Below are 21,183 nucleotides of genomic sequence, written 5' to 3' on the forward strand. Positions count from 1 at the left end.
GAATCATAAACAAGAGACTTGTATGACAGTTTTATTTCTTAAAGCTTAGTACTGTAGGTACTACAAAATTATTACACATCCTAAAGAACTTGATTACTAGGCTACTAGGCTAAAACACTTTTCAGCCGTATTTACACCTATACACGATAACCCTACGGCTAATTTATAAGATAAGCACTAAATTAATTAAAAAAAGGTGGGCCCGTCAGTAAGTAGTTACCTACTGGCAACGCACACTATAAACACATATGATAGGAAGTGGGTCAAAATGAAAGCCAAAACATGATGATAATCGTCATGTAGAAGTTTGGGTGAAGATTAACACGATCGTTTAGCAAACTTTACAAAATTCCGTCTTTATGTACGTTTTAAACCAACTCGTGCAAGCTGATAAGCAGAAATCTGCGACACGTGTGGTCTTGAACATCAATGATGATATATTTTAAATTATGTTTATGTATGTTATGATTTGTCCCAACAAAATACATTTTGTTATAAAAATATATTTTTAATTTCATTACATATTTTATGACTATTATTAATTCTTACCAAACTGCATAAAAGTACGACTATAACACAAAGATATTTGGCGATGTAAAATCGTTAATAATTTGAAAAGCATTCAGATAGGAATGAAGGGCCAATATTTGGCACGGCATACCTCTATTCGTGATCCCGTAAGAAAAATAAAACATCAAATAAATGAAGAACGAACTAGAAGAACGTAACGAAAAAGCAGATCAACTTGTCATGAGCGATATTGAGAGAGAATCCCAAAATAAACACATGGGGAAATATTCATTGGTGGGCCATGTACAAAAATAACAGAGGAACTGATTGCTCCATAACTGATTACTCCATATGGGCAGAAACAAACTGAGAACAGTAACAGGCCATGCACCAGTAAGATAAATTTTAAATAAAATGGGCTTTACAATGGAGACCTTAACTGCAAACTTTGCGATAAGGAAACAGAAACTGTAACACGTCATGTATTATGCGACTGCGGGATGCTGGACCGCAAAAAAACTATATGGCCAACCTAGAGCATGTCCTGGTATATTAACGGCACACCAAACAAAAGACCTGTACAAACTTCTACAGGTTACAAAAATTCTAGACTGGGTGTAGGAAACAATAATGGGCAGCAAACACAATAAGATTCAGCTTCAGTGATAACGAAGATCTTCTGGATCACACGGACACAGGGAAGAAAAAAATAATAAATAAAGTTGCAGCGATATGGGGCGGGGCTGTTGGAGAAAAATTATCTGGAGAAATAAATACTTATAGCAGAGACTAAGGCACATATCATACAGAGAGTAAGGTATGACATGAGTCATGAGTCACGTACGGTGTTGAAACCAGAACAGTTAAAAATCGAACCAAAAGTATATTAAGATCCTTTAAAATTAAAACTATGAGAATAATGGCGGACTAGATTATTACGGATAGACTAAGGAACCAGAAAATCAGAAATACATGTGGAATTGATGACATCGAAAGTGGGAATAGACTGGAAAGCTATTTTGCATGAAAGCATATTCCGCAGAATAAATAGACCGTCTAAATTAAGAAGAAAACATACCTTAAATTATTAATAAAAATAATAGTTATTTTAAATAATAATTATTGTTATATTATAGTTGGTAATTTCATTACGTTTGTTTGTAGTACGAGCAGCAACCGGTGCCAACCATCAGACGCTTGCGCGTTTGTAGTCTACGAATACTAACTATTAACTGCGCATCGTTAACTGTTAACTGCGCATGCGTCTAATGGTTGGCAATGGTTGCTGATCGTACTACGAACAAACCTATTATAAGTAGCCACAGCTACCAGGCGCAATGAAAAATACTCGAACCAGCATTCAACCACCTAAAGAAAAATATTTTGTTCTGAACATTTGACTATAAGTACATATGTATTTTATAGAAAGTGGTAAAATCTTTAAAAATTCTTCCTACATACTCAGGTATACGAACATGTAGTCCAACCAGGTATACTTTTTGCCATGTGGTTGACCGGGTATACTTTCTCAGTGGTAGTAATGTTGAGTTCAGACCTGCTCTTATCTGGTGGCAGACCCTAGTGTAGTAGTGCACCTTAGTAGTGCCTTTTTTGCACTACTCTAAGTCCGGCTCCAGAGCAAAGTGCTTTGTAACTGCTCCACAGTTGCTTAACTATTTGCGCATAATATATTCAACAGTTTGAGTTCAAAAGCCCTGCTATTGAATTCTCTTGCAAAATGCCAGATTCCTAAAAGCTGTCGGGGATGCAGAGGTTTACTCTCTGAATAGAATAGAAATGTTTAAATTTTCGCCAATAATATAACCTCCTGCACCCGATTCTCGTGTATTTTAGACCCATCTCGTCTGTGTGCCAGGATACAGCCTGAGTTGAATGGTTCTTCTGCCTCACAGGTGTAGTAGGCGGAGGTCCATTTTTATCTAACGTAAGTTTATATCTCTCTCCACGTGTAATATGTTCGAGATACTCCAATTTTCTGGTTTTGATTATCCATCTTTCTCAGAACCTCTTTGTTTGTGACGTGTTCTGTCCATGATATTTTCAGAATTCTTGTATATACCCAAAAGTCCACAAGTTTAAGGATGTCCACTTAAAAGGGTCCTATGGAGGTCCACCTAAAAGGTTACTCAGGTTTTCTCGTAGTACCTCCAGTTGAGTCCACGATTCTTTACCCGTGCGTCATTAATACCTGGCGAGATAAAACACATACTTTTTATCTATCATCATTCTCTTCCATCTTCCACTCATGAAACTAAAGACAAACCAGCTCCCACCTGTTATTAAGTAAAAACACAGGTTTATGAACGCACTAGTAGACTCAGTACATCGAAAAGACGCTTGGGGATGTTTTTAGATTTTAAGTACAATAAAACAATTTGTGACGTTTTTGCTGTTGCGTGGAGTAAATTTCCGACTGATTTCGTATGTTTTAAATGATAACGCACGGGTAAAGAACCCTGGACTCGGACTCAACTGTATATTTAATCGCATTCTCCATTACCATGCTGTGCAGAGGACGGATATCCAGTAGGGCCTTGATAGCTGTTGTTAATATGTTCCTCAAAGCCCCTGTAATTTAAAAGCCTAAAAAAGTGCCTTGCTCAATTTCAGGGCGGCACTTTTTTTGTTCCTTTTTTGGACAGCCTACCATTGATGCATAATATTATTATCCGTCTCACCATATCTGCAACTACAATAAACAAAAGAGTTGATACTTCATTATAGGACTGAATTGTATTTCACAATTATTTTGAGTTTCATACGTTACATGAGGAAGAATCAGATATGAAGGTCAGGAGAGGACTGAGACAATATTACCATCGTATTCATCATCATGGCATCCACACTCCTAGCGGAGTGATTGCCGCCCTCTTTGGGCTCTTCCGATTCGTTTGTCGCGGTGAATCAATCCGCATTAACATTTTCGTTTTACAATTGGTTGTGTGACTTGGCATCTTCTAGAATTTTTCTCCATTCGTTCCTGTTTTTTCTTATGGTTACCCATTCTCTGACTCCCATCTTCTTAAGGTCCTCGATTATCTGGTTCTCCCATCTAGTTTTGGGTCTTCCTAGTGGTCTGCCTGATACAGGTCTCCATTTGTAAATTTTCTTAATGACGGCTTCTAGATTTCTCCTTTCTATATGTCCCATCCATCTGAGTCTCTGTGCCTTGATAAATCTGACGATGTCTTCTCCTTTCAGAAGTCCTCTTACTTCGTGGTTCATGAGTTTTCTAAATTCATTATTACCTAAGTTTAGTGGGCCTGCTATCCTCAGAATTATTTTCCTCTCTAGGATCCTCAATTTTTCTTCCTCTTTCTGGGCCAGACACATTACTTCAGCACCATATGTGATTACTGGTCTAATTGCTGCTTTGTAAATTTTCAGTTTAGTATTCTGAGTAAGCTTCTTATCTTTGAGGAAGTTATTGTATTACCAGTAGGCTCTGTTTCCTGCCTGGATTCTTTCACTGATTACGATGCTTCTATCATTAGTTCCATTAAATGAGACTCCAAGATATTTAAAGTGTTCTACCGTTTCAAACTCATATTCACCAATATTTAAACTTGTCACATTAACTGGATTTTTTCTTGAGCATATTAGGTATTTTGTTTTGCTTTAATTTATTTCTAAACCCCTTTTGGATGCTTCTTGCATAACTTCGAAAATTCTTCCTTTAAACTGTTCAGGTTTCTGCTAATTAATGCTATGCCGTCAGCATACGCCACAAGTTGCGACGTCGATGTTATAATTATTATACCTTCCATTTCTGTAGCTCTTATTGTTCCTTCTGTTGCGACTTAAATAATGACGTTGATAGAGAGTCACCTTGTCGTACTCCACTTGCTATTTCTATATTATTGGTGATACCGTTATCTGTAATTATTGCTGCAGTCGATCCTTCCATTGTCATTTTCGTAAGTTTGATAAGTTTCATTGGTATATCTAGGTTTTTCATGTCTTCTATTAGGTCGGGTCTTGTGAAGCTGTCAAAGACTTGCTTGAAATCTATGAAAAGGATGTGTAAGTCGATATCGTGTTCGTAACATTTTTCAATTGACTGTGGAATTAAATAGGGGGATCTTTTTGTAGTGGCACCATACGAAAGTGACTGAATATAATATAGTGGCAGCGGTGTTAAGGTATGGTTACGATTGCACCAGCACATATTAATTTAATTTTCGCAGTACAATAATTATTAGGTACTTACAGCTTCAATCTAATTTATTAGGTGTATATAGTCGTTGGGCTGAAAAGTTCGTAGGCTAACATAGAAAGAATTTTTTTTTTGATAAAATTTGATTTTATTATTCAACATAGCCTCAAAATAAGCCACAGTTTCGGCGATTACCTCTTCATTGTGCTAAATTTCTTTCCAGCGAGCATCCTCTTGAGGTCAGCGAACAGGTGGTAGTCGCTGGGAGCCATATCTGGTGAATACGGTGGCACGGTGCGTTGTCTCTATGAAATAGCACTTTCTTTTTCTTCAAATGGGGCCGTTTTTCGATCTATCTGTATCTATTTTTAAACGTGTAATTGTACATACACAAGACAATAGAGAAATCCTACATAGTTGGTCCGATAAGTACTTAGCCTCACCATCCGATGCAACAGTGGATGAAACAGTGGACGTTAACCAGCGAACGTGCTCCAAAGAAGGCGAAGACTCTCCTATCACCCGGAAAGGTGATGGCACCGTTTTATGGGATTCACAAGGCGTGACTTATATGGACTTCCTGGAAAAGGGCAAAACGGTCACAGGACTCTACTATACCGAATTATTGGATAGATTCGACGCCGAATTTCAGAAAAAACGGCCCCGTTTGACGAAGAATAACACTCTTCTACCCTGACAACGCACCGGAATACACCTCCATTCTCCATCGTTATCATGGTCAAATTGGTCGAATTGGGCTTCGAACTGCTGTCCCATCCACCGTATTCTTCATTTTTGACCCTGCATGACTTCTTTTTGTTTCCAAACTTGAAAAAGTCACTCGGCTCGCAGAAATTTAAGTCGAATGAGGAGGTCATCGCTGTCAAGGAAGACTACTCTACCGATCTCGAGAAAACGTATTTTATGCGGGGTCAGCTTCCCTAATTTCATTTCTCCACACAATTTTATCTTGGGTCATATCAATGTTAATCCCCTTTACCAACATGTCCTGCCTTATCGTCTCCCCCCAGGTCTTCTTTGGTTTTCCTCTCCTACTCCTTCCAGGAATCTGCACTTCAGCTATTCTTCATATTAGGTGATTAACGTCTCGACGTTGAACATGACCAAACCATCTTAACCTATGCTCTCTCATTTTGGCATCAATTGGTGCCACACCTAGACTTCCCCTAATATACTCATTTCTAATTTTATCCTTCTTTGTCACTCCACTCATCCATCTAAGCATTCTCATTTCCGCCACATGCATTCGTTGTTCCTCTTTCTTTTTCACTGCCCAACATTCAGTTCCGTAAATCATAGCCGGTCTTATGGCTGTTTTATAGAATTTTCCCTTCAGCTTCATTGGAATTTTTCTGTCACACAACACACCACTCGCTTCTTTCCACTTCATCCATCCAGCCCTCATTCTACTGCATGCATCTCCATCTATTTCTCCATTACTCTGTAATACCGATCCTAGGTACTTAAAACTATTGCTTTTCACAATAATTTCATCATCCAAAGATACCATTTTATTTGTAGTAACTCCATCTTTAAATGAACATTCCAAATACTCTGTTTTTGTCCTACTAAGTTTTAAACCTTTTTCCTCCAGAGCTTTCCTCCACTGTTCCAGTTTTTGTTCTAAGTCTCTTTCACTATTTCCTATTAACACTACATCATCAGCATCCAGCATCGCTGGATCAAGTGTATCGAGCTAAATGGGGACGATGTTCAGATAATAAATCACCACTTTTCACAAAATTTTTCTTTTTCTTTTGTAGGCTCAGTACTTATCGGACCGCCCTAGTAGAGTATACAAAGATTCAAAATCAGCATATCAAAATAACAGCCAATTTACCAAATCATTGATACATGCGTTTTTACAATAAGAAACACCCGTTGATTCGGTAACGATTTCCCGCATTTGTCCTATTCCAATTGTGTATGAGATACATTGACCCCGATCTACAATTGATTATCAACTCTTTGGTAAGAATAACTACATTGAATTTACTCACATTTGACCTCTATTCAACGATTTAACGGCAGTTGCCCTGGTGCAGACAGACAAAGGATTTATTATGTCTGGAAGCCACGCAAACATTCAAAGTTTTATTACATTGTAAATAAATATCCCACGGTAATCTGTTCATGAGGCTATTAGTTTTGCTGTCAAAGGTATTTTATGTTTTCAGTTATTTACCTCGTTTCTGTCTTTAATAATGAGGTTCAAACAAATCTGTAATACTTATACCAATAACCAATAACTCTACGCTCACATGGAAATTGTAGGTGGTTCACTTGAAAAGGCTATTTATCGTGCAGTACCGTATATGACACCGAAAGCCAAAGTAGTAAACGAAAACCATGAAGATTTAATATTCCATTATCAAAATTTGCAAGCAAAACTAGTAGGGGAGGCTTGGATGCTAAATTTGCAGTTACTAAAGCCTCATTTGGGACCTATTGGGTTGTGAAGATTAGGTCCTAAAATCTAAAACCAAAAAAAGATATGTTGAAGCTATGATATAGGACATGAAGTTATGATATAGGACAAATAATCCCCGGACAAAAAATCCCCACAAAAAAAGCTATGATAGAAGCTCCCCACATAGAAGCTATGATATTATGGGACAAATAATCCGCGGACAAAAAATCCCCACAAAAAATCCCGGACAAATAATCCCCACAATTTTTTTGGACAAAATATCCCCACAAACAATCCCGGACAAAAAATCCCCAAGAAATATTTGCTGTCGAATAGTTCTCTAAAAATTTTCCTGAAATTTTAACAAATTTCGAATTACAATTCCATGCTGAAAACTTTAAATTATACAAGGAAATAACTTCAGAACAGCATGACAAAAAGGGTGAGTTTTTTCAAAAATCGTGGAAGATATGGCCCCGTTTTCATGACAGGCGCTTAACGCGCGATTACGACTACATACATTTTACTTTACGTTCACATGCCAAATGCCAACGCGCGTCTTAATGACCTAAAACGCGCGTTAGCATGTGAACGGTCTTTAGTAAAATGTATGTAGTTGTAATCGCGCGTTATCAAAACGCGCGTTAAGCGCCTGTCATGAAAACGGGGCCTTAGCTCTTCCCCATATTTTCCACAATTTTTGAAAAAACTCACACTCTTTTGTCATGTAAAATATGAAGTTTTCAGCATGGAATTGGAATTCGAAATTTGTTAAAATTTCGGGAAAACTTTTAACGAACTATTCGGCAGCAAATATTTCTTGGGGATTTTTTGTCCGGGATTTTTTGTGGGGACATTTTGTCCAAAAAAAAATTGTGGGGATTATTTGTCCGGGATATTTTGTGGGGATTTTTTGTCCGGGGATTTTTTGTCCAGGGATAATTTGTGGGGATTTTTTGTCCGGGATTATTTGTCCGGACCTCGATTATAGCACCATCTTTCCATAATTCGAAAAAATGTCTCGAATAAAAGTCTTTTTACCCAAGGAATCCAAATCTGCAATAAAAAATGGAGGTGGCTAGATTATTTTTTAATGATTTTAATTTCCAATCGTGTAGTAAGATTTTTCATCACGTGTTTAATTCTGTCCAATCAGATTATTATTATACCGATAATTTTCTACCTAGATTATTATAGTGGGAATATCATTAAGTAGATTGTTTCTAGTTTATTTACAATGAGTTTCCTAGTTTTGACAACTGTCACATTGAACCATTGAAGAAAATGAACCATAATAAACTTTTAGTTCTGCATCTAATGTCAAATAGTCACCAGGGGAACACAAATCGGAATTTTAAGCGCTGGAGTGTACTTCGGTAAGATTATTTCATGAATAAAACTGTATCTATAAATAAATTTAATTAATATTTTATTGATATCTTCATCTGAATATTTACTAAACTGTGCTGTACATTTTGACAAGTTGAAAAATGTGTGCCACATTAATTGGGATAAATGCCACTGAAATTCTAAAATGCTCCAATTGTGTTCTCAAACTTGTTTCCATTCGGCAATAATCTAAGTGGTTTAGCAGTTCTATAAGCGATAGCAATGTGGGTTCATGCAATGATAGATTGATCACATTAGCCAAAGTTTTGAAACAGTTACTCTTTTGGAGTGCTGTTGGAACCTGTAGTAAAAAAATCATCCAAACATTAAGTTACAAACACTCGAGAGAAGAAAGAAGTTATGTCATCGAGTAACGGGTTAATTTTATTTCACTGGCAAGATCAATATCTTAGCAATTGTTATAAACCTTAAGTCAACTTACAACAAATTAAAGCGATGTACATATTATGTACTTGTCGGGGGTTTAAGATCACACAAACGTAACTACATTTTTTTATTTTCGGAATTTTTGTGTATAGACATGTGAAACTTCAACCTATTTAATAGTGACATGAGCGTATCTCCACCTTGCTTTATTCTGATTTACGCTTAAGTATCTACATATAATGTTCAACTTGTTTAGAGAAACATAAACAAACACTAAAATAGTCACCTTGAAGAAGTTCCATAGGCTTATTCATCTTGTACAAAATAGGACTAGATGATTACCAATGCTTTTCAATAGATATACAAACGACCAACTCACGATGACTGAAACCAAACACTTCCTCTATATTGACGATCTTGCAATATATGCTCAAACTCAAGGCAAAAGTTTTGAAGAAGTAAAAGAGAAACTGTCACAATGCCTGCGTATTACCTACCGATACATTGCACAGGTTTTCTCGCAGTCTACAACATCCAGTTCTCGCCTTCTCCCTTATAATTTTATTTAAAGGATCGAGGTCGAGTAAGGTTTCCGTGGCTGGCGGTGGTGTGCCCTTCATAGTCCCTGTGATTCCGCGGCAAGCAAGGGCCTGTTGCTCAGTTTGAGGATGGCCCTTTTTGGCTGCAACTTTAGCCACCATACCACTGATCCATAGTGTTCTTTAGCACCATATTATAATCGAATATAACATATTATATTATCTCGATTTAAAACCCACATTTTCCATGAGTGCCACTGGTTACCATTAACTTATTTATCTTCTCTTGGTACTTTCTATATACTGATTACTGAAGCTTAGTAGATCCGCTGTAGTAATGGATAGAAATAAAAGTTAATAACAAAAATTGTAGCCAACTTTGAGCTTCATATTACAAAATTAGTTAGAATGTTACATAATGTAGTGGCAGACCAAACTTTTGTTTTTTTAAATGAAACACCCTATATTTAATTTTGTATTTGAAATCTTCTTAACTTCTCCATCACAAAAATATAAAGATTTGTTATGTTATACAGGGTATTTACAAAGTTATAACCAAGGTTATATGAAAATGGTAATAAGTTCAGCTCCCTGTATAAATAAAAGTAAGCAAACAGGAACAGTTTATTAGTGCGATATTTTTTTGTTGATTGTCAAAATGTATATAAATGGTTGATATTGCTAATTTTCTTTATATCGAATACAGGGTGAGACAAAAGGCAAGTACATTATTTTCTCAGAAATTTTAAATAGACACCCTAATTAATAACTTGCTCTGAAAAATGAAAATATCTCGAAAACTAACAAATTTATACATAGTGAATATACAAAAATTAAAGTACGGTAATGGTAATTTTCGATAGTGATATAAAATACAAGGTGTTCCATTTAAAATTTCTGAGAAAAGAATGTACTTGCGTTTTGACTCACCCTGTATTCGATATAAAGAAAATTAGCAATATCAACAATTCTTAAAAATGTTCACAATCAAAAAAAATATGGCATAAACCATTGCCGTTGTGCTTATTTTTATTTATACAGGGAGCTGAACTTGTTACGGTTTTCATAGAAAATTGGTTATAACTTTGTAAAAGCCCTATATAACATAACAAACCTTTATATTTTTGTGATGGGGAAGTTAGGAGGATTTCGAATATAAAATAAAATATGGGGAGTTCCATTTAAAAAAACATAAATTTGGTCTGCCACTATGTTATCGAACACCCTGTAACATTCTAACTAATTTTGTAATGTGAAGCTCACAGTTGGCTACAATTTTTGTTATTAACTTTTATTGCTATCTATTACTATAGCGGATCTACTGAGCTTTATCACACCAATCAATCACCCTGTACATTTAATTTAAAAAAATTATTTTAAGACGAAAAATTTTTTTGTCATTACTTTTTAAACCACAGAAATGTCTGGCAATTATAATCATCAGTAGCAGATGGCCGGTACGGTGTTCGAAGAAGCATAGGGAATAATATATTAAAGAACCAGTTGTCTTAAATACTTGTTTTTCCGACGTTGCTAGCTCGTGGTCCAAAACTTTTGTACTATTTAAGTTTAGAGGACCCTAAATTTCTCTAAATTCCTCCTTCTGGTAAATGTCATGATTTTTGACTTCTGGGGGTTATGTTAAGAGGAAACAGTAGCGATCAACAGGTAGCGAAAACGCGTTCCAAGATTGCGGCTGTAATTTTGAATATTTTTTCGAGATATTTTGAATATATTAATATGTGGAAATTACTCTGTAATTAAATACAATATTAAAAAAACGAGCCTGTACCGCCATTAAGAAGAACAAAAAAATACACTTTCTTCAAATAAACTTTTTTATCCGATGCCTAGATTTTGTGTCATTTTGGAACTACATACTAATGAAATAAAAAATTTTAGTAGTTCCAAAATGACACAAAATCTAGGCATCGGATAAAAAAGTTTATTTGAAGAAAGTGTATTTTTTTGTTCTTCTTAATGGCGGTACAAGCTCGTTTTTTTAATATTGTATTTAATTACAGAGTAATTTCCACATATTAATATATTTTTCAAATTGGGCTCTGTACCGCCATTCTTTATTATATTACGAATACGTGTGCCAAATATCTCGAAAAAATATTCAAAATTACAGCCGCAATCTTGGAACGCGTTTTTGCTACCTGTTGATAGCTACTGTATCACCTTAAGTCCTACATTTGAAGTTCAGTCTGTAACTAGTCAGATCCTGTTGATGGGATAACAAGGTGATTATCATTTTTGTATTTTTTGTTACCTAACACAAATGTTGTAAAACATTGATAATTTGCAGTAATATAAATAACTGCCTAAATTATTTTTTTGTTATTTTTATGGTAATATAAAATATCTCCAAATAATTCCGATGTGTGTAATTTGTGATTTTTTGATAATTATTGACATGTAGAAAATGACTGGCAACTCTAAAAAAATAACAAGAATGTCAGAAATAACAAGAATAACAAGAAATCAGAATAAGAAAGGCGCAATGACCAATGGAAATTATGGATGAACAAGGAAATAAACGGAGAGAAAACGGGGATAAAATTTATTAGAGTTTAAAGTAAAATGAATGACAGCATTGATAAATGTCTAAATTGAGATCCAATTAATATTGACATAGAAATAGCGCGACACCTGTTTGACTATATAATTAAGTTTTTAATGAATGACCATGGGTGTCTAATGACTCGTTAAATAAGGTTTCTTGTTTCAATTGAACAACTATTTTTATTTTTTAATAATTATGAAGGATAAAATATTAACCTTGGATAAGGATAATGGGTTTTATAAATCTTTATGGGAATGAGCATATTCTTTTTATTTTTTTTTTCTAACTTCGTTTTTGTTCTTATTTTCAGTCGTTTTATATGCATGTTGCTCTTAGGATAGGATTATGTATTTTAGAAAGGAACTACAACATTAACGGGGTTTTATTGTTTCATATACTCAATGGACCTCTAAATATGAAACAAATGAGTGCTACCATTTAAAGGGGTGCGTTTTTGAGAAAGGGGCGAATTAGTCCCTGGCACAGGGTACAAACACGTCTTCAGGAAAATTGTTCCAAGTTAAATTTGCTATCGAAATATCACATACATATTTCAAAAATATTTTTTTACAAAAATATATTCAAAAAAAAAGCAAAAAAAACACGAAAGAAAGCAATTTTGTTTTTTGTCCCACAACTTTTTTCCACGGGAATATAGGTATAGGCATTGCTTTACAGAAAAAAATATTTAAATGCTGTATCGCAAAGATGATTATAAAAACTATGAAGAATATAACAAATAATTGAAGTAGATTATTCTATACATACCAATGGTTCAGTTATACATGCTGGTAGTGTTTATATTAGACACCTTACAGTGAACACTCACCTGAAGCAAAAATATGATTAATTTAGTAAATTTCATAATGTAAAATTAGGTTTATGAGAGTAAAATTTCATAGGACATAAGATGAAAATAAAAGATGAATAGTAACAGTAAACATTCCTTTCTGTCTCGATTTAGTCTCCCTTTAATTCAACTGACTCTGTCCTTTTTCTAAAATGACCGTCAATCGTTTCTGCAATAGTGACGTCATCGATTTGGACGTGATGACGTAATCGATAATTTTTTTAATTGGACTAGGGGTCGTGTGGCAGCTCATTTGAAAGATTTTTTAATTATCTATTCAGTAATATAAACATTAACATCATTATATTATCATTAACATCATCACTATACTGGGTGGCCAAAAAATAATTTTTAAAATAAATTAATTGCCGCAAAAAGAAGAATGTATGTAATTTATTTAACTCAAAATACACTTTACTGCTGTAAAAAAAGAGAAAAAATGTTTATTTGGCAAATAAACATTGCTTTTCGCTTAAATTAAATGTCCAAACTGCCAAGAGGCAGGTGGGTGGCTGGTTGACATTTAATTTAAGCGAATAGCAATGTTTATTTATGAAATAAACATTTTTTTATATTTTTTGACATTAGTAAAATGTAATTTGAGTTAAATAAATTACATATATTCTTCTTTTTGCGTCAATTAATTTAATTCAAAAATTATTTTTTGGCCACCCTGTATAAATGATGATGTTTATATTACTGAAAAGATTACGTCATCACGCCTAAATGTATGACGTCACTATTATGACATACCTATTTGTCAAAAAATCATAATTTAAAAATAAACATCGACCTGTCTAGGGATTTTTCTTCAAAGTGGCCTATTCTGGAAAAAATTAATTTATTCCATAACTTTGAACCTCTCCATATATATGTTATAGTCAAAGCCCGAATTTCAGGCACTCCTAGGTTTGACTAGGCAATCCTCAGGTATGACTGACGGTCTTAGTCAAAGCCCGGAATAAATTACAGTTTTGGCCTTTGACTAGTCAAACCTAGGAGAGACTAAGTTGGTCAGGCAAAGGTCGGAATTTCATTTTATGAAATCGGGGTTTGACTAGTCAAACCCCGATCAGCTATTAAAATGTCGTAATTTGTTAGATTAGGCTTAATAAAACGTCATTTTTGAAATTTAACGTTTATTATTTTTATATTTTCGTAATTAAAATAAAAAATTAGTATTTATTCTAACATGTTGAGACATTATGGCATTTAGAGTTGCACAATAGGTTAGACCTTTTACACTTACATAATTTTGAAGAGCAAATTCTCTTTGCATTCTCATATTTGATTTCTTGGAAAAAGTGTGTTTATTGTTCCGTATTTTGTACCCACTCTATATAAACCGTCAATTGTTTTATCTTGTATGATACCCAAAATATTTCGAGCATCTCTTTTGGCTCTATCAAAGCTGGGGATAGGTATTGTTACAGTTTTTCCGATCGAAATTGGAGAAAAATTTTTTTCACTTAATTGTTTTATAGCGTTAGCCTGGGCATGAAGACCTTCAATCGCCTTTCCTTTATTTATTTTAATCTTTTCTGTCTGTGCACAACGCATGCATGTAACTTTTCTTTTAAAACCTTCATAGTATGCATCAAGTTTGCTGTCAGCGCACACAACATGTACCACCTGATTACAAATTATGCACGTATGTGCGTCAGAGCTCTTTGTTTTGGCAAATACAACAAACCACATCTAAAGAAGTAATCTAAATTGTTTGCAAAAGCTGTCTCTAAGAGAAATTAGAACAAAAGACTCTAAATTTGGAGGACAAGGCTTTATAAAATGGTACTGCAATAAGAAATGCTCTTCAAAATTATGTAAGTGTAAAAGGTCTAATGTATTGTTCAACTTTAAATGCCATAATTCCTCAACATGTGAGAATAAATACATTTTTTTTTTATTTTAATTACGAAAATATAAAAATAATAAACGTTAAAATGAAAAAATGACGTTTTATTAAACCTAATCTAACAAATTACGACATTTTAATAGCTGATCGGGGTTTGACTTGTCAAACCCTGATTTCATAAAATTTAATTTCGACCTTTGCCTGACCAACTTACAGCCGGTTTCCGAAACGTTATTCAAATCTTCGATCATCTAATCGAGCTGTTAGATTTGATCAACTGTTAACCAGTGACCAGTTTCTCAAACGTCGATCATCTTAAAATTATATGATCGTAGAAAATCGATTATCTGACATACGATTTGGTATCGATACTGTCACAATCGGCTGTCATCCTTCAAAATTTCATTTTATAACCAAAAAATTTCAATCCATAGTAAATAACTACATAATTTATAAAATTAAAAAATATATTAAAAATGAGCAATACCAACGGAAATCCTCAACGCAAAAATTATACTGAGAGAGAGAAATGTTTGCTGTTGGAAATATGTAATTGGAAAGTAAGTACGAAACTGTCTAACTTATAGAACAAATTTCTAATTGTATTTTTGTTTTCAGATACAACCATATTATAATTGAAAACAAATAATGTACCAATGCTATGTCCACCAACCAAAACAATGAAACCTGGGAAAAAATAGCACTGGAATTTAATGCCAGCGCTGAATTTCCCAGAACTCCCAAGTAGCTGAACACTGAAAAGTAGCAGAGGAAAATGTAAGTGTATAAAACTTTCGGTTGATTTAGAGCTATATGGATTAATTACATTGCAGATTCAAAAATATAATGAGCAGAAGGTTTTGGACCATTTGAAGAGAGACCAAACTGCGGTATACTTAAATTTAAAGCTCTTAACACCAGGTCAGTCGAATTACACTATTTCTGAGTGGAATATTTTTATAAAAATATAATCCAATGAAACTAATTTCATGATGGGAACTAACCTAGTGTTGAGACAATAGAAGTTTAGTATTTGAGGGTGTTAACGCCAAAGAGGTGTAACTCATATTTGTGAAATGATGGAAGTTTTGCTTTATAACTTTGATAAATAGACATTTTTTCATCAGGAAAAGTGGTGTAAGTATTTACAGTAAAAACTTACACACCACTTTTTCTCTGAAGAGGTCTATGTATATAATATCAAGATTATAAAATAGGGCTTACATCATTTCAAGAATATGACTTACACCACTTTGATTTTAACCCATTCATTTCTTAATCAGTAATGAACTAATGAATTGTTTTCAGAAAGACATACTTGCACAGATGTAGGGGCACAAATGTTGAGTTTGATTGGCATGGCAATCAAATCCAACCTTTACCCAACAGTTGTGACAGTGCATCTGGTTTCTTCACATCTGGTGAGTCCTTATTTTATTAATTTATTTAAATAAAGGTAACTAATTTTAAATTTATTTATATATAAAGCCTGATCAATATTTCCAATATTATCTGAACAATAACCTGTATATGGTCTTGATCTGTACAAAACTTCTGAATTAGAACAGTTTTTTGTTCAGCACGTTATTCACAAATGTAGTAGAGTGAACATTAGTTTAACTATTTAAAACTATTATCGGATAATGCTATTATGTATTCTATGGATGTAGCAATAGAAAGAAGCCACCTTCTGTTAAAAAGGATGATTAGAAGAGGGAGGTATGGTATAGCCGGTTTTCTAAAGATAAACTTAAGTTTATCCATTGTTTCCAAAGTACGTACATCAGGATGTAAGTTTTTGAGTGAATCTAGAATGTTTTTGGCATCTGAAAGATTTCCATCTAAAATGGATATTGTATCCTACAGTTCTAAGCCAATTTAAGATTTTTTGAAAGGTATTATTGTTTAAAGTTTGATTGTTAAAGATATTATTTCTATGTTGATCAATAATAAATCTGATAACAAGGGTTACCCATAGCCAGACATAGCCCTATCTATAAACATCATTAAACAAAAAAAGATCTTTTGTAAACCAAATTTAAGCAAACTCAAAATATGAGAATTAATATCTATAAATATTATTAATATGAATTAATTATTATAATTATTTATTCCAATTCTAAATTAAGGTAGATTATTAACTTAGCTATTAAGATAGCTAAAGTAGATAAATAAAAGTAACTACCTACCTAATTCGAGAAAGATTTTTTTATAAAGAAAAAACTATCTGGTACATCTAAAACAATTGATTTTTTTTTATTTTTATAGTTGCACAAGATAGTCAAGTGGAAGTAGATTACCTACAATTGGAAGACACATAGCAGACGTCCAATGTACCCTCTACTTCCACTGTGCTGCTCAGTACACCCACGACAACTGCTGTCCTGCCCAAGAAGACAGCCAAGATGTCTCAGGCTCGTTCAAAAAATAAAAAATTAAAAGATGTAGGGAGCGAAACCCTTAATGTATCTTTTACAAAAAAAAATTGAAACAGCAAGACTAGAGAAAAGAAGTAAGATAGTATTTTTCAACAAGAAAAAAAGAAATTTTAGAAGTAGAGCTTCAAATAAAAAAATTCGAACTCAATAAATTATTAGGTAATAGTGGTTAGGTATGTACCTAATAAAGTAATTTTAAATAAAAATTGTAATTTCTTTAAATAATAAAATTAATAAAAAATGTATTTTTCAAAGTTTATTTACCCACCTGTTAGAATGAGTTATTACCTACTAGCTTCGTCCTCTGCTTCTTTGTCTTAATGCATTCCACAATTCTTCATTTGTTATGGTGTTGGGCCAATACATCTTCAGAATATTTGTGGGAATCTATTTACAAAAACTTTTCCTTGCATTTCCTTCTGATATTGTTCATGTCTCACTCCCATATTCCCATATACACTGTGTCCGTAAAGTATGGAACAAATTCTTTTTTAGCTAAACAGAGCATTTTAAGAAATAATCCTGAAACACGTCGATTTTTGATTTTAATTTACGGTGTTTTAAAATGTATCACATATTGATTCAAATTGGTACAGGGTGGACAAAAATACAATAGTTTTGTGTATGCTCATATTATTAAAGTTTAATTAATTTTTGATAATAAATTAAAATATTCAACTAAACAATATCAAAAATTAATTAAAATTAAAATATAATTAAAATATCAAAAATAAAATAAGTATTTTTGAAAATATTGTTAATTTAACTAACGCGTTACTGTATGAACACACACAAATCTATTGTATTTTTGTCCACCCTGTACCAATTTGAATCAACATGTGATACATTTTTGGAATCAGCTCAGCTAGAGTAATCCGAAAATTGAGACAAAATGGGGGTGTTCCATTTAAAAAAAATGACGGTGACGTCATTACTCGAAAGTAATTCACCCTGTATATTAGAATATTGTTTTAAAATACGGTAAATTAAAATCAAAAATCGACGTGTTTCAGGATTATTTCTTAAAATGCTCTGTTTAGCTAAAAAAGAATTTGTTCCATACTTTACGGACACAGTGTATGTAGTAGTATTGATTTGATGATACTATTAAATGTGTTTTGGCTAATTTATGTTGAGATATGATATGAGAGGATTTCAAAGGTCTGTTGTCTGTTGTTCTTTTTCCTATTCTATGTTTAATGTTTGCCTGGACTCCAACTTTTCCACTATTATACTATCAAGGTAGCAGAATTCTTTAACCTGTTTTATTTCTTCTTGATTGATGTATCGTTTACCATGCTCATTTATTCCTATTCTCATCTCTACTATCTTATTAGTGATGATTTTAAGACCAACCTCATCTGCCTTTCCTTCCAGCTTCCTTATCACGTTCTTCATGTCATCTATTGTATGTGATATCAAGCAGATATCATATTGCATATCCCAATGTTGGATTTAATTGGCAACCAAATCTAATCTTTATACAACAGTTGCGGATGGTGCATCTGCTTACTTGCCATGTAGTGAGTCCTTATTTTATTTAATTATTTAACAAAAGGTAAGTAGTAATTCTAAATTAAATATTTAAAATTAAACATTATTTTTTTATTTTCACACTAACACAATATGTTGAAGTAGAGCTAAACTAATGCTCCCCTGTAGCACCATCTACATGTGTGTGCAGCCCAATATACAGTGAGCATGTAAAGGTTGGAATAAATTCATTTTCTCGAGAATGGACGATTTTGGGAAAAAATCCCGAAACAGGTCAATTTTTATTTTTAAATTACGACTTTTTGGCATTATTATCATACTAGTGACGTCACCCATCTGGGTCATCGATTACGTCATCGATGATTTTTCTAAATTAGAATAGGGGTCGTGTGGTCGCTCATTTGAAAGGTAATTGAATTCTCTAATCAGTAATATAAACATTAACATAATTACTTATACAGACTGCCCAAAAAAATTTTTTTGATTAAATTTATTGGCATAAAAAGAAGAATGTATGTCATTTATTTAATTCAAAGTACACTTTACTGCTCTTAGAAAACAGAAAGAAATGTTTATTTGAAAAATATTCTTTGCTTTTCGCTTAAATTAAATGTTCAAAGTGTCAAGAGGTAGGTGGGTGCCTGCTTTAATATTGAATTTAAGCAAAAAACAATATTTATTTGTCAAATAAACATTTTTTCCTGTATTCTGATAGCAGTAAAATGTATTTTGAATTAGATAAATTACACACATTCTTCTTTTTATGTTAATAAATTTAATTAAAATTTTTTTTGGACAGCCTCTATAAAGAATTATGTTATTGTTTATATTACTGAATAGAGAATTGAATTACCTTTCAAATGAGCTATCACAAGGCCCCTATTCTCGTTTAAAAAAATCATGGATGACGTCATTACGCCCAGATGGGTGACGTCACTAGTATGACATATATGCCAAAAAGTCGTAATTTAAAAATAAAAATTGACCTGTTTCGGGATTTATTTCCAAAATTGCCCATTCATGAAAAAATGAATTTATTCCAACCTTTACCTGCTCACTGCATAATTACACTATATTATATTTAATTTTAAAAATTAAATTATAATTAAATAACTAATAATTTTAATTAAACACTAAAATACCCTTTATTTAATAACTATTTAAACCATATAATAACTAAAAAACTCTATTTAATAACTAAAAACAACTATTTATAAACATTAACAGCCCTTTAATCAACCAATAACCTCAAATTAGGTGACAGTTCCTTTTGGTCGCCGTGTGACATGCGAAATTGGTTAATCAGCCTTTCGGAAACTCAAAACACTTATGATCGGCTGTTAACTAACGATTAATCGTTTGTTAAATCATATGATCGACTGTTATTGAACTCCCGTTTAACTGGTGTTATTGAAAATCAAAATGCATTTGATCAACGATTAACCATCGATTACATAATTTTTGAGATGATCATCCTTTCGGAAACCGGCTGTTAGTCTCTCCTAGGTTTGACTAGTCAAAGGCCGAAACTGTAATTTATTTCGGGCTTTGATTAAAACCGTCAGTCAGACCTGACGATTGCCTAGTCAAACCTAGGAGTGCCTGAAATTCGGGCTTTGACTATTAAACATATATAATATACAGGATAACACAAAGGAGCAGTTTCCGAATAATATCCATTATAAGCTGAATTATAATATATTTTAGTGAGATTCGATGAAAACGTCATATCGATCTAGAACAAACTGCTATATTAAATAGTGTAAACAGTTAGATACTAATAAATTATGAATATATCCTCGAAATGTCACTGCTTCAATACAGTACAACGTACAACTAAAATAATTACCGATAGAAACTTTTCAGAAAGTTGAACGAACCAAGTAACTATCTAATACATTATTTATTTGTACTTTAATAATTAACATTTCACCTACGTTCGCCTACAAATACGTTTTCTAAAAACAAAGTTTTATTTATGGTAGCCATATTTGTAACCGGCAAAGAGAAAATATCGCGGAACACTTGTTTTGTTGCGCCTTTTTTCTTTCACGCCCAACGAACAATTACTATTTTACAGTTTTGATTAATTTTATTTGACTATTTTGGCAACATGGCATTTATCTTTTAATCATTAGTTACAGTGCGTTCATGCCTACAAGGTTGGTGGAATTGAGGAGGTATTTATAGCCGCTTGTTACCTTCATTCAGCGAATGTTCAGTGAATAGGTATTGAATTTATAACATTAACACAAGAAAATAACTTTGTGATAAATAAGTATCTAATAAATGAAAATAGAGGAAAAAACAAAAGAATGTGTGTGTGTACTTTGTATGCACCTTAGAAGTTATACTTCTATTAAATGCTTTCAACGAAATAAATATATTTTAAACAGTTTATTTGTATTTTATTTAAATATTAAACTAATTTTAATTTTTACTACTTTCCAAAAAACTTTATTAATACAATACCAAAAATTAAAAAAATTAGTTATTTTAGTTAAACCCTTAAACCTGGTTTATGTTAGAACGGGGCGTGCACGA

The 21,183-nt window shown here is 33.1% G+C and overlaps 1 protein-coding gene and 2 long non-coding RNA genes across 4 annotated transcripts in view; 2 read left to right on the forward strand and 1 right to left on the reverse strand.

Moving 5' to 3' along the window:
• Nucleotides 1–21,183, reverse strand: part of LOC114325533 (splicing factor, suppressor of white-apricot homolog) — a 371,767-nt gene that overhangs the window by 268,777 nt on the left and 81,807 nt on the right. The gene's annotated exons all lie outside the window — the stretch shown is intronic.
• On the forward strand, nucleotides 14,933–15,598 carry LOC126888245 (uncharacterized). The gene is made up of 3 exons (XR_007699472.1): nucleotides 14,933–15,267; nucleotides 15,326–15,484; nucleotides 15,541–15,598. It is a non-coding gene; the product is annotated as an uncharacterized LOC126888245 (long non-coding RNA).
• On the forward strand, nucleotides 15,603–17,390 carry LOC126888240 (uncharacterized). The gene is made up of 2 exons (XR_007699470.1): nucleotides 15,603–16,128; nucleotides 16,976–17,390. It is a non-coding gene; the product is annotated as an uncharacterized LOC126888240 (long non-coding RNA).

Source organism: Diabrotica virgifera, chromosome 1 (genome assembly GCF_917563875.1).
Source record: "Diabrotica virgifera virgifera chromosome 1, PGI_DIABVI_V3a".
NCBI lineage: Eukaryota > Metazoa > Arthropoda > Insecta > Coleoptera > Chrysomelidae > Diabrotica > Diabrotica virgifera.